We start from the raw sequence: 13,875 nt of genomic DNA, 5'->3' as shown, positions 1-13,875 counted from the left end.
ACAACAAGACACGCGATCTGGGACCCATGGTAACTAGGTTGTGTTAAGTAGTACTGTTCTTAGCAGTTTAATCCCTCTTACTCCCCCTATCGGGGGAGGTCTATATGGCCTGCATGATTACCCTGACAAAGTATAACAACAAAACATGTGGTATGGGACCCATGGTAACTAGGTTGTGTTTATATTAGTACTATTCTTAGCACTTTAATCCCTGTTACTCCCCCTATCAAGGGAGGTCTATATGGCCTGCATGATTACCCTGACAAAGTATAACAACAAAACATGCGGTCTGGGACCCATGGTAACTAGGTTGTGTTAAGTAGTACTATTCTTAGCACTTTCATCCCTGTAACTCCACCTATCGGGGGAGGTCTATATGGCCTGCATTATTACCCTGACAAAGTATAACAACCAAACATGCAGTCTGGGACCCATGGTGGTACTGGTATAACTAGGTTTTCTTAAGTAGTACTATTCTTAGCAGTTTAATCCCTGTGATTGGTCTGTCCTCCTACTTCAAATTTGTCAAAAACACAAGTGGCTGTCTCAAAACAGTCCGGACACGAGATAGATAGATTTGATAGATAGATATACATAGATTGATTGTTAGATAGAATCGATAGAAGATAAATAGATAGATTTGTTAGATATATAATTACCCTGACAAAGTATAATAATTAAACATGCGGTCTGGGACCCATGGTAACTAGGTTGTGTTTGGTAGTACTATTCTTTGCACTTTAATCCCTGTTACTCCCCCTATCGGGGGAGGTCTATATGGCCTGCATTATTACCCTGACAAAGTATAACAACCAAACATGCGGTCTGGGACCCATGTTAACTAGGTTGTGTTAAGTTGTACTATTCTTAGCACTTTAATCCCTGTTTAACGACCTGCCTGATTACCCTCACCAAATATAACCACAAGACATGCGGTCTGGGACCCATGGTAACTAGGTTGTGTTAAGTAGTACTGTTCTTATTAGTTTAATACCTGTTACAACCCCTAATGGTGGGAGGTCTATATGGCCTGCATGATTAGCCGGACCAAATAAAACAACAAGACATGCGGTCTTGGACTGGGACCCATGGCTAACTAGGTTGTGTAAAGTAGTACTATTCTTAGCACTTTCATCCCTGTTACTCCCACCTCAACGGGGGAGGTCTACATGGCCATCATGATTAGCCTAACAAAGTACAACAATAAAACCTGGGCTCTTGAAACCATGTTAAGTAGGTTTATTTCGGTAGTACTGTTCTTATTAGTTTAATACCTGTTACAACCCCTAATGGTGGGAGATCTATATGGCCTGCATGATTAGCCGCACCAAATAAAACAATAAGACATGCGGTCTTGGACTGGGACCCATGGCTAACTAGGTTGTGAAAAGTAGTACTATTCTTAGCACTTTCATCCCTGTTACTCCCACCTCTCGGGGGAGGTCTACATGGCCATCATGATTAGCCTAACAAAGTACAACAATAAAACCTGGGCTCTTGGAACCATGTTAAGTAGGTTTATTTCGGTAGTACTGTTCTTATTAGTTTAATACCTGTTACAACCCCTAATGGTGGAAGGTCTATATGGCCTGCATGATTAGCCGCACCAAATAAAACAACAAGACATGCGGTCTTGGACTGGGACCCATGGCTAACTAGGTTGTGTAAAGTAGTATTATTCTTAGCACTTTCATCCCTGTGACTCCCACCTCTCGGGGGAGGTCTATATGGCCATCATGATTAGCCTAACAAAGTACAACAATAAAACCTGCGCTCTTGGAACCATGTTAAGTAGGTTTATTTCGGTAGTACTGTTCTTATTAATTTAATACCTGTTACAACCCCTAATGGTGGGAGGTCTATATGGCCTGCATGATTAGCCGCACCAAATAAAACAACAAGACATGCGGTCTTGGACTGGGACCCATGGCTAACTCGGTTGTGTAAAGTAGTACTATTCTTAGCACTTTCATCCCTGTTACTGCCACCTCTTGGGGGAGGTCTACATGGCTATCATGATTAGCCTAACAAAGTACAACAATAAAACCTGGGCTCTTGAAACCATGTTAAGTAGGTTTATTTCGGTAGTACTGTTCTTATTAGTTTAATACCTGTTACAACCCCTAATGGTGGGAGGTCTATATGGCCTGCATGATTAGCCGCACCAAATAAAACAACAAGACATGCGGTCTTGGACTGGGACCCATGGCTAACTAGGTTGTGTAAAGTAGTATTATTCTTAGCACTTTCATCCCTGTGACTCCCACCTCTCGGGGGAGGTCTACATGGCCATCATGATTAGCCTAACAAAGTACAACAATAAAACCTGCGCTCTTGGAACCATGTTAAGTAGGTTTATTTCGGTAGTACTGTTCTTATTAATTTAATACCTGTTACAACCCCTAATGGTGGGAGGTCTATATGGCCTGCATGATTAGCCGCACCAAATAAAACAACAAGACATGCGGTCTTGGACTGGGACCCATGGCTAACTCGGTTGTGTAAAGTAGTACTATTCTTAGCACTTTCATCCCTGTTACTGCCACCTCTCGGGGGAGGTCTACATGGCCATCATGATTAGCCTAACAAAGTACAACAATAAAACCTGGGCTCTTGAAACCATGTTAAGTAGGTTTATTTCGGTAGTACTGTTCTTATTAGTTTAATACCTGTTACAACCCCTAATGGTGGGAGGTCTATATGGCCTGCATGATTAGCCGCACCAAATAAAACAACAAGACATGCGGTCTTGGACTGGGACCCATGGCTAACTCGGTTGTGTAAAGTAGTACTATTCTTAGCACTTTCATCCCTGTTACTGCCACCTCTTGGGGGAGGTCTACATGGCCATCATGATTAGCCTAACAAAGTACAACAATAAAACCTGGGCTCTTGAAACCATGTTAAGTAGGTTTATTTCGGTAGTACTGTTCTTATTAGTTTAATACCTGTTACAACCCCTAATGGTGGGAGGTCTATATGGCCTGCATGATTAGCCGCACCAAATAAAACAACAAGACATGCGGTCTTGGACTGGGACCCATGGCTAACTAGGTTGTGTAAAGTAGTATTATTCTTAGCACTTTCATCCCTGTGACTCCCACCTCTCGGGGGAGGTCTACATGGCCATCATGATTAGCCTAACAAAGTACAACAATAAAACCTGCGCTCTTGGAACCATGTTAAGTAGGTTTATTTCGGTAGTACTGTTCTTATTAATTTAATACCTGTTACAACCCCTAATGGTGGGAGGTCTATATGGCCTGCATGATTAGCCGCACCAAATAAAACAACAAGACATGCGGTCTTGGACTGGGACCCATGGCTAACTCGGTTGTGTAAAGTAGCACTATTCTTAGCACTTTCATCCCTGTTACTGCCACCTCTCGGGGGAGGTCTACATGGCCATCATGATTAGCCTAACAAAGTACAACAATAAAACCTGGGCTCTTGAAACCATGTTAAGTAGGTTTATTTCGGTAGTACTGTTCTTATTAGTTTAATACCTGTTACAACCCATAATGGTGGGAGGTCTATATGGCCTGCATGATTAGCCGCACCAAATAAAACAACAAGACATGCGGTCTTGGACTGGGACCCATGGCTAACTCGGTTGTGTAAAGTAGTACTATTCTTAGCACTTTCATCCCTGTTACTGCCACCTCTTGGGGGAGGTCTACATGGCCATCATGATTAGCCTAACAAAGTACAACAATAAAACCTGGGCTCTTGAAACCATGTTAAGTAGGTTTATTTCGGTAGTACTGTTCTTATTAGTTTAATACCTGTTACAACCCCTAATGGTGGGAGGTCTATATGGCCTGCATGATTAGCCGCACCAAATAAAACAACAAGACATGCGGTCTTGGACTGGGACCCATGGCTAACTAGGTTGTGTAAAGTAGTATTATTCTTAGCACTTTCATCCCTGTGACTCCCACCTCTCGGGGGAGGTCTACATGGCCATCATGATTAGCCTAACAAAGTACAACAATAAAACCTGGGCTCTTGAAACCATGTTAAGTAGGTTTATTTCGGTAGTACTGTTCTTATTAGTTTAATACCTGTTACAACCCCTAATGGTGGGAGGTCTATATGGCCTGCATGATTAGCCGCACCAAATAAAACAACAAGACATGCGGTCTTGGACTGGGACCCATGGCTAACTCGGTTGTGTAAAGTAGTACTATTCTTAGCACTTTCATCCCTGTTACTGCCACCTCTTGGGGGAGGTCTACATGGCCATCATGATTAGCCTAACAAAGTACAACAATTAAACCTGGGCTCTTGAAACCATGTTAAGTAGGTTTATTTCGGTAGTACTGTTCTTATTAGTTTAATACCTGTTACAACCCCTAATGGTGGGAGGTCTATATGGCCTGCATGATTAGCCGCACCAAATAAAACAACAAGACATGCGGTCTTGGACTGGGACCCATGGCTAACTAGGTTGTGTAAAGTAGTATTATTCTTAGCACTTTCATCCCTGTGACTCCCACCTCTCGGGGGAGGTCTACATGGCCATCATGATTAGCCTAACAAAGTACAACAATAAAACCTGCGCTCTTGGAACCATGTTAAGTAGGTTTATTTCGGTAGTACTGTTCTTATTAATTTAATACCTGTTACAACCCCTAATGGTGGGAGGTCTATATGGCCTGCATGATTAGCCGCACCAAATAAAACAACAAGACATGCGGTCTTGGACTGGGACCCATGGCTAACTCGGTTGTGTAAAGTAGCACTATTCTTAGCACTTTCATCCCTGTTACTGCCACCTCTCGGGGGAGGTCTACATGGCCATCATGATTAGCCTAACAAAGTACAACAATAAAACCTGGGCTCTTGAAACCATGTTAAGTAGGTTTATTTCGGTAGTACTGTTCTTATTAGTTTAATACCTGTTACAACCCATAATGGTGGGAGGTCTATATGGCCTGCATGATTAGCCGCACCAAATAAAACAACAAGACATGCGGTCTTGGACTGGGACCCATGGCTAACTCGGTTGTGTAAAGTAGTACTATTCTTAGCACTTTCATCCCTGTTACTGCCACCTCTTGGGGGAGGTCTACATGGCCATCATGATTAGCGTAACAAAGTACAACAATAAAACCTGGGCTCTTGAAACCATGTTAAGTAGGTTTATTTCGGTAGTACTGTTCTTATTAGTTTAATACCTGTTACAACCCCTAATGGTGGGAGGTCTATATGGCCTGCATGATTAGCCGCACCAAATAAAACAACAAGACATGCGGTCTTGGACTGGGACCCATGGCTAACTCGGTTGTGTAAAGTAGTACTATTCTTAGCACTTTCATCCCTGTTACTGCCTCCTCTCGGGGGAGGTCTACATGGCCATCATGATTAGCCTAACAAAGTACAACAATAAAACCTGTGCTCTTGAAACCATGTTAAGTAGGTTTATTTCGGTAGTACTGTTCTTATTAGTTTAATACCTGTTACAACCCCTAATGGTGGGAGGTCTATATGGCCTGCATGATTAGCCGCACCAAATAAAACAACAAGACATGCGGTCTTGGACTGGGACCCATGGCTAACTCGGTTGTGTAAAGTAGTACTATTCTTAGCACTTTCATCCCTGTTACTGCCACCTCTTGGGGGAGGTCTACATGGCCATCATGATTAGCCTAACAAAGTACAACAATAAAACCTGGGCTCTTGAAACCATGTTAAGTAGGTTTATTTCGGTAGTACTGTTCTTATTAGTTTAATACCTGTTACAACCCCTAATGGTGGGAGGTCTATATGGCCTGCATGATTAGCCGCACCAAATAAAACAACAAGACATGCGGTCTTGGACTGGGACCCATGGCTAACTAGGTTGTGTAAAGTAGTATTATTCTTAGCACTTTCATCCCTGTTACTGCCACCTCTTGGGGGAGGTCTACATGGCCATCATGATTAGCCTAACAAAGTACAACAATAAAACCTGGGCTCTTGAAACCATGTTAAGTAGGTTTATTTCGGTAGCACTGTTCTTATTAGTTTAATACCTGTTACAACCCCTAATGTTGGGAGGTCTATATGGCCTGCATGATTAGCCGCACCAAATAAAACAACAAGACATGCGGTCTTGGACTGGGACCCATGGCTAACTAGGTTGTGTAAAGTAGTACTATTCTTAGCACTTTCATCCCTGTTACTCCCCCTATCGGGGGAAGTCTATATGGCCTGCATGATTACCCTCACCAAAATATAACAACAAGACGTGCGGTAAGGGAACCATGGTAAGGTTACTTCCTTTTGCACAATCAAGTATACCAGTTGCAGACAGAGGTTCTGACCCTGCATTATGGCTGCACCTCTCCCTAAAAGAGGCATCTGTTACAGAGTCTGTGGGCATGTATGCAAAGAGCTGGCCTGCCTAAAAGGAGCAGCAAGGCAGTACAGGTCGTTCTCCTTCAGCCGTTTTATATGATGGCCCACGACCCTCAACAGCCACAACAGCATGAAACACCACATATGCCATCCTTTTGCACAATAGAGTACAGGTATGGCATTGATTTGAGGAGATAATTTTGAGGAACCGGGAATATTGAACAAAAAACGTGCTTGGACACCCAGTACAGGTTGTTCTCCTTCCGCCTTTGTAGACGAGGGTCCAGGAGTCGGACCCTCCACAGACACAACAGCAGGAAACACCACCTATGCCATCCTTTTGAACAATAGAGTACAGGTATGGCATCGATTTTAGGAACCCGTAGATAATTTTTAGGAACCGGGAAATTTAAAAAAACAAACATGATTGGACACCCAGTACACTTAGTTCTCCTTCAGCCTTTTTATTTGAGGGTCCCGGACCCTCAACAGAAACAACAACAGGAAACACCACATATGCCATCCTTTTGAACAATCCAGTACAGGTATGGCATCCATTTTAGGAACCCGGAAATAATTTTTAGGAACCGGGAGATGGAAAAAGATGCTTGGACAACCAGTACACTTCATTCTCATTCAGCCTTTTTAGACAAGGGTCCAGGACCCTCAACAGAAACAACAGCAGGAAACACCACCTATGCCATCCTTTTGAACATATATATACATATATACGCACACATATATATATATATATATATATATACACACATATATATATATATATATATATATATATATATACACACACACACACGCTGCATGATTATTGATCATCTACCTATTCCAAAGAAGGGGGGGGGGGGGAGACCGCAACAATATGTTACTTAGACTAGAGTCCAGATGGATCTACATGTTGGACACCGTCTCTCCTAAAGGATTAAACATTAAATTGGACTTTGGGCCGTTCATTGGATAAAAATGATCCACTAATGTATGAATAAAAATGCATTAAATGTTTCTATCATTGGATTACAAAATGGACACTTTTTGAATTTGCTCATTGTTCCAGCTTCTACTATGTTTTTAACTTTTCTCATTTTTTATTTATTTTTTTCATTTTTTCTTCTCTACATTTTTTCTCTTCCTTTGCTACTTGGCTAATGTGTTATTAGATGCCATTTATTTAACATCACCACCCCCCACATGTTGCTGGATTGTGTGCTCTATCAAGCATTTTCTGCTAATTTTGCATGGGAGCTTCATATTAACCAATGGGGATGTACCGCTACAAGTGGGGCATTCGTGTTGTCTGATTTGAATAGATCGAATGTGTATTACACCCCATCGATATTTCCTGATATTCCTGCATTAGCTGTTGCTTTATGAATAAATGCGAGGGTGTACCCGCTATAGGTGGGACATTTGATCTCCTCACTAAAACTTTTGAATGTGTATTACATCCCAGTACTATGTTCAGTACATCATGCGCCAATGTGAACATGCAGCTTCTACGTTGATTGACAAAGGTGACCCCTTACCAACCTGTGTGAAACATACGGCATCGTTGTGCCAGAAGCAGTTCATAAGTCACAGGCTAATATCCCTTTGTTTGGGGAAGTTTCACTCACAGCAGAGACAAGTGGGCGTTTATGATGACGCCTGAAAACATCGCAAGATCATTGGACACTACTCTGGTGCAGATCACTCCCACATATGCAAATTAGCCATGCAGTTGCTCAACTAACAGCGCAATGAAGTATAAAGCTTGTGGGTGGGAACGGAACCAGCTGATCAGATTTGCAAGTGATTATCCACAGCTGAACACAGCCTCGATGTCAGCTATGACTTGTATAAATATAACACATTCAGCCAGTAGTTTTATGCTCTCATGGGGAACACCACATAGCTGGTGTGACCACTTTGGATTTACCTTTTGGGACATTTGAAAAAGATGCCAGTTAGGCATCGAAACGTCATGTTTTTCCCAAGATTTTAACTTTTTGTATTATTAAAAGCTAAATTTTACTTACAAATGACCAGTGAGTGCTGCCTTTTTTGCATAGTATATATATACATACACACAAACACACAGAAAACCTGGCATTCGCCAGCAGATTCACAGTAATGTTTAAAAGCAAAACTGGGGGAAGTCAGTTACATTTGGCACCAAAGGATCAAGCCCAGGACCACAACAACGTCTCCCCCTTCCTGGGACCCCGAAACCAGCACCCACACAATGCATACTTCCAAACAAACCAACTGGGAACCTCCCAGGGTGACACAGGCTTTTGTAACCTCCCCTATGTAAATACAAAACACAGGAATGGTCCGCACTCACAGACTGGACTGGGTACACATCCTAAGCCACAGCAAACTCCACAGCCCTGAACACTGACGGACAGCTCCCAGCAACCCAAGCAGTTAACCCCAGAACAACCTGGGCGACAGGCCCACAGGGAAGCATTACAAACATTATCAACACAACACACAGAAAACCTGGCACTCGCCAGCAGATTCACATCAATGTTTAAAAGCAAAACTGGGGGAAGTCCGTTACATTTGGCGCCAAAGGATCAAGCCCAGGACCACGACAAGGTCTCCCCCTTCCTGGGACCCTAAACATTACTGTGAATCTGCTGGCGAGTGCCTGTGTCACCCTGGGAGGTTCCCAGTTGGTTAGTTTGGAAGTATGCATTGTGTGGGTGCTGGTTTGGGGTCCCAGGAAAGGGGAGACCTTGATCCTTTGGCGCCAAATGTAACTGACTTCCCCCAGTTTTGCTTTTAAACATTACTGTGAATCTGCTGGCGAGTGCCAGGTTTTCTGTGTGTTGTGTTGATAATGTTTGTAATGCTTCCCTGCGGACCTGTCACCCAGGTTGCTCTGGGGTTAACTGCCTGGGTTGCTGGGAACTTTGCAGCTGTCTGTCAGTGCTGTGGAGTTTACTGTGGCTTAGGATGTGTACCCAGTGCAGTCTGTGAGTGCGATCCATTCTTGTGTTTATATATACATACATACATACATATATATATATATATATATACATACATATATATATATATATATATACATAAGTACAGAAAGAGAAAAAGCCGGATGCGGTCTTAAATTAAAACGTCCAATTTATTGGTCAATGTTAAAAATTGACAGTACTCAAAACGAAAAAGTCTAACATGTTTCGGCACACGGCCTTACTCATAGACATGATTTTCTTAGTGAAAACCGCCAGTATTTAAAAGCAGTAGTGAGTATCTATTGGTTGTCATTAATTGCTAACAAGTGATAATATACTTAAACAATGAGAGAACCTAACTAACAATGCTGTTGAATAAACACATAATTGCTACAAAGGTATATAGAATTAACATAAATGGGTGGCATGTAAATCCCAGCCAAAATTAATATTAAATGAATAAATAAATATACCATATGTGTAGCGACTGGTTTAAATTCAATTAAATCAACAAATGAATAAATAAGTAAATGAATCTATACAGACAGAATGCAATATTACACAGGTAAACCACGTGAGGCTTGTTTTGGTTTGCTAAAGCAATTTAGAGATTCACACACTTATGATCATATATGCAATGTCAATACATAAGCCTAGAATAATTTTGAATAACTACTGTTATATAAGACCAATTAAAAACAACCTCTGTTTCATACAATTCGTATATCTAGTAATCCTAGACTTAAATGTATTTGTGTTTGTTATTAATAATAGTGATAATAATGATTAAGCACAAAAAAGCTTATGATGTTAAGGGAATTGTACTATAAAAGCACAAGTTATCCTATTGGTGGTGAAGACAAATACAGGAGAAGTTTAGTAATTTGAAGCTTAGTATATATCATTAGTTTTAAACGATTTAATACTAAAGAGACCTTTCTTTGTTTGGAAAATATGTTATGACAACACAGGTCCTCCTGTTAATGTAAACACCAACAAACACAATGAAAAAATACAAACAGAGTAATCGACCAGTATGTCAATTATAGTTAATGGTTAAAGAAATTATTCTAGATTTGGATTTGAATTACTTAATGGTGTGCTCTGGGAAAAACTTTCTAGTTGGTTTAATGTAAGTAAAAAGGGGGGGTGTAGTATATTATGTTAGGGGCATAAGTAAACCCCTCATAGATAAGTAATAATTATTGTTTTTCTAAACAAATTATCAGATTGATACATGATCATATAATATCTTGGTGAATTATTCCCAAAAATTTATAATGTCATTGATGGAATTATATCCATCAGGAATACGCGATTTCAAAGTGAAGATCCAAAATGCCTCTTTTTTCAAGAGAGCCTTATTACGATCACCACCTCTGTTTTGTGCTTGTATGTGGTCAATGACCATCCATCTAAAGGTTGTGTTACTGCTAGCATGTGTCTGAATGAAATGCTTGGCCATATCAGATACAGGATCTGATCGTTTGATATCAGATAGATGTTGTCGGATGCGTTCTCTAACCTCCCTTGAAGTGCATCCCACATATTGTTTCGGGGTGCATGTGCACCAAATCATATATACTGCAAATTTTGTGCGACAATTTACGCAGCTTTTTACTGTATATGACTTATTCGTGGTGGAGGAGGAAAAGACATTTCCCTTCTGGATAAAGCTACAAGGGATACATGCATTGTACCCACACTTGTACATACCCTTAGATTGCAACCACGAGCTTGTAGTTGTTTTATCCTTAGGTAAAGCACTTGGGGAAATAATATTTCCTATAGTGCATCCTTTCCTGTAGGAAAACCTACATCCTTTGTCGATGAAAGGAACCAATCCCTCATCTGCCTTAAGCATAGGTAGATGTTTACGAATGATCTTGCAAATGTTATCGTAGTCAGATGAATATTGAGTAACAAAGGTAACCCGATCACTAGTGGGATTGGTCCTTTTAGGTTTATTTGCCAACAAAGTTTTCCTGTCCAAACAATCCACTTCATTTTTTGCCTTTTGAATGGCTGTGTTGTGATAACCCCTACTTATGAGTCTGTGAGTAAGTTCTTCACTTTGTACAACACAATCTTGTTTTTCAGAACAGTTCCTTTTTATTCTAATATACTGTCCCTTTGCTATGGCATAGGGAACATTTAGTGGATGGTTGCTTCTACCATGCAGGAGTGTATTGCCTGATATAGGCTTTCTGAAAATTTGCGTTTTTTATGTTGTTAGTACCAGCCAGATTGCTTAGCTGGACATCTAAAAAATTTATAGATGTTTTGTTTGTTTCAAAAGTGAACTTCAGACCCCATTCATTTTCATTTAGATATCCAATGAACTCTTCAATGAGTGTGGGCTGACCAATCCAAATCAACAGTAGATCGTCAATAAAACGATGGTAGCTTTTGATATACTGGAGAAAAGGATTCTGTTCCCCATATATCATGCTAAGTTCGAACCAACCCATTACTAAATTAGCATATGAGGGCGCAAATTTCGCCCCCATTGCTGTACCTTGCAACTGGAGATAAAAAGAGTCATCAAACTTGAAATAGTTATGTGTCAATAAAAATTGCAACACATCTAAGATGAATTGGATAAATTCTTTGGTATAATTCGTTTTATTCTCCAAATAGAATTTAACGGCAAGGATCCCCATGGTATGGGGGATAGATGAGTATAAGGCTACGACGTCTACTGTTAGCCAAAAAAATTCTTTTTGCCATATAAAGCCATCAAAAATTTGAAGCACATGTTTGGTATCTTTCAGAAAGCTTGGTAAGGAAACAACAAGTGGCTGCAATATGCTGTCCAGCCATTCTGATAGTGGTTTGCAAAGCGAACCAATACCAGACACAATTGGTCTGCCTTTTACATTCACAGTGCTTTTGTGCACTTTAGGCAAGACATGTATAATAGGGGTGATGGGATTGTCGACAGACAGAAAGTCAAATGTTTTGTCATCAATATGGCCAAGCATGAGGCCATCATCCAAAAGGGAGATGAGGTCCTTTTTAAATTTATGTACAGGATCGCAAGGTAAGACCTTGTAATCAGTAGGATTATTTAGCTGCCTCATAATCTCCCCTTTATATGATTTTAAATCCCAGATGACAACACTTCCGCCTTTATCGGCGTTCTTTATCACCAAGTCTGAGTTTGACTTCAGTGAGGTCAAGGCAATTCTCTCTTGTTTAGTAAGATTGGGTTTACTTTTCAAGGGTTTTTTAGCAAGATCAACCAGGTCTTTCTCAATTCTTTTTTGGAAAGAAACCAATGTGTCCCCCCTTGTTTGTAAAGGATAAAAAGTAGATTTTGGTTTGAACCCAATATGGGCATTACATGTACCCAAATTTAGTTCAGCATTCTCTTCATTCAATGACATAAGAGCCTGAATATCCCTGACTTCAGAGAAATCAAAACTCAAAGTGTTTGGAGTATTTTCAGACGAGCTACCATAATGGTCAATTCTGTTGTCAGTCTGTTCACCAACCTCTTGTGAAAAATAAAAATGTTTTTTCAATGTAAGTGCTCGAATGAATTTATTTATATCTACCAAGGTTTGGAACAAATTAAACCTAGTGGTAGGGACATAACCTAGTCCATAGCCGAGTACTTTGATCTCATCTTTGTTTAATTTGTAATTGGTGAGATTAATAACATCATAAGTGGAGTCAATAGACTCATCCATTAAATTCAATGTATTTTCATTTGAAATACATGTATCATCCATCAAATCTGATATTTGTTTTGACCCCTCCCTCTCCTTAGTGTATACCTGGGTTGTTGTCTTAAATTTGGATTTCCCCTTGTGTTTGCCCCTCGCCCTCGATTTGCATGGTTCATTGGGGTAATCTGAAAAACCTGATCCAGTATATTACTGTCGGTTTGTTCTTTCTGAGAACCTGTCTGTTCTAATGTAATTTGATATTTATTTGATGTTGGAGGATGCTCAACTTCCTTTGAAATAAAGGATACAGTTTTTAATGTCTGATCTTTGGAGTTTTTTAGTATAGATTTAGGTTGTGCCCCCTGAGCCTGGTAGGCTTCATTGTCTGGATTACTATGATCTGAATTGCTGGCATCACCTGAATCTGAACCACTCCAAGTGTCTTTTTTATTTTGATTTACTCTGTTGGACCTCCATCTACGTTTACGATCCCTAGATCGATTTCTATTTTGTCTTTGCCAAATATAAACCTTATTTTGACTATAATCCATTTGATCTCTCATGTACTTTTCATGTTTAGATTGCACTAACTCCTTTTTTAATTGTGCTATACTGTCATTTAAAATATTGTCTAGTTCTTTGTAGTTTTTTTCTAACGTGTTTAAATCCAATTCTTGTTGTAAGAGAATGATTTGATCTCTGACTGCACGAAGCTGGGCATCTTTATATTCAATGATAAGTCCCATCAATTTAAAGGAGCAGTCAGAGAGAGAATCATTCCATTTTTTTAATGAATGCCTGATCATCTACAGAGAAAGTGGGAAATTTCTTAATTCTAAGGCCCCTGGGAACCATTTGTAGCCTTATATAGCGATCCAGGGTCCACTTATCCCATTTCAATCTCAATT

Source organism: Bombina bombina, chromosome 5, assembly GCF_027579735.1.
Source record: "Bombina bombina isolate aBomBom1 chromosome 5, aBomBom1.pri, whole genome shotgun sequence".
NCBI lineage: Eukaryota > Metazoa > Chordata > Amphibia > Anura > Bombinatoridae > Bombina > Bombina bombina.
The sequence above is the reverse complement of the archived record's forward strand: the minus strand, read 5'-3'. Positions refer to the sequence as shown.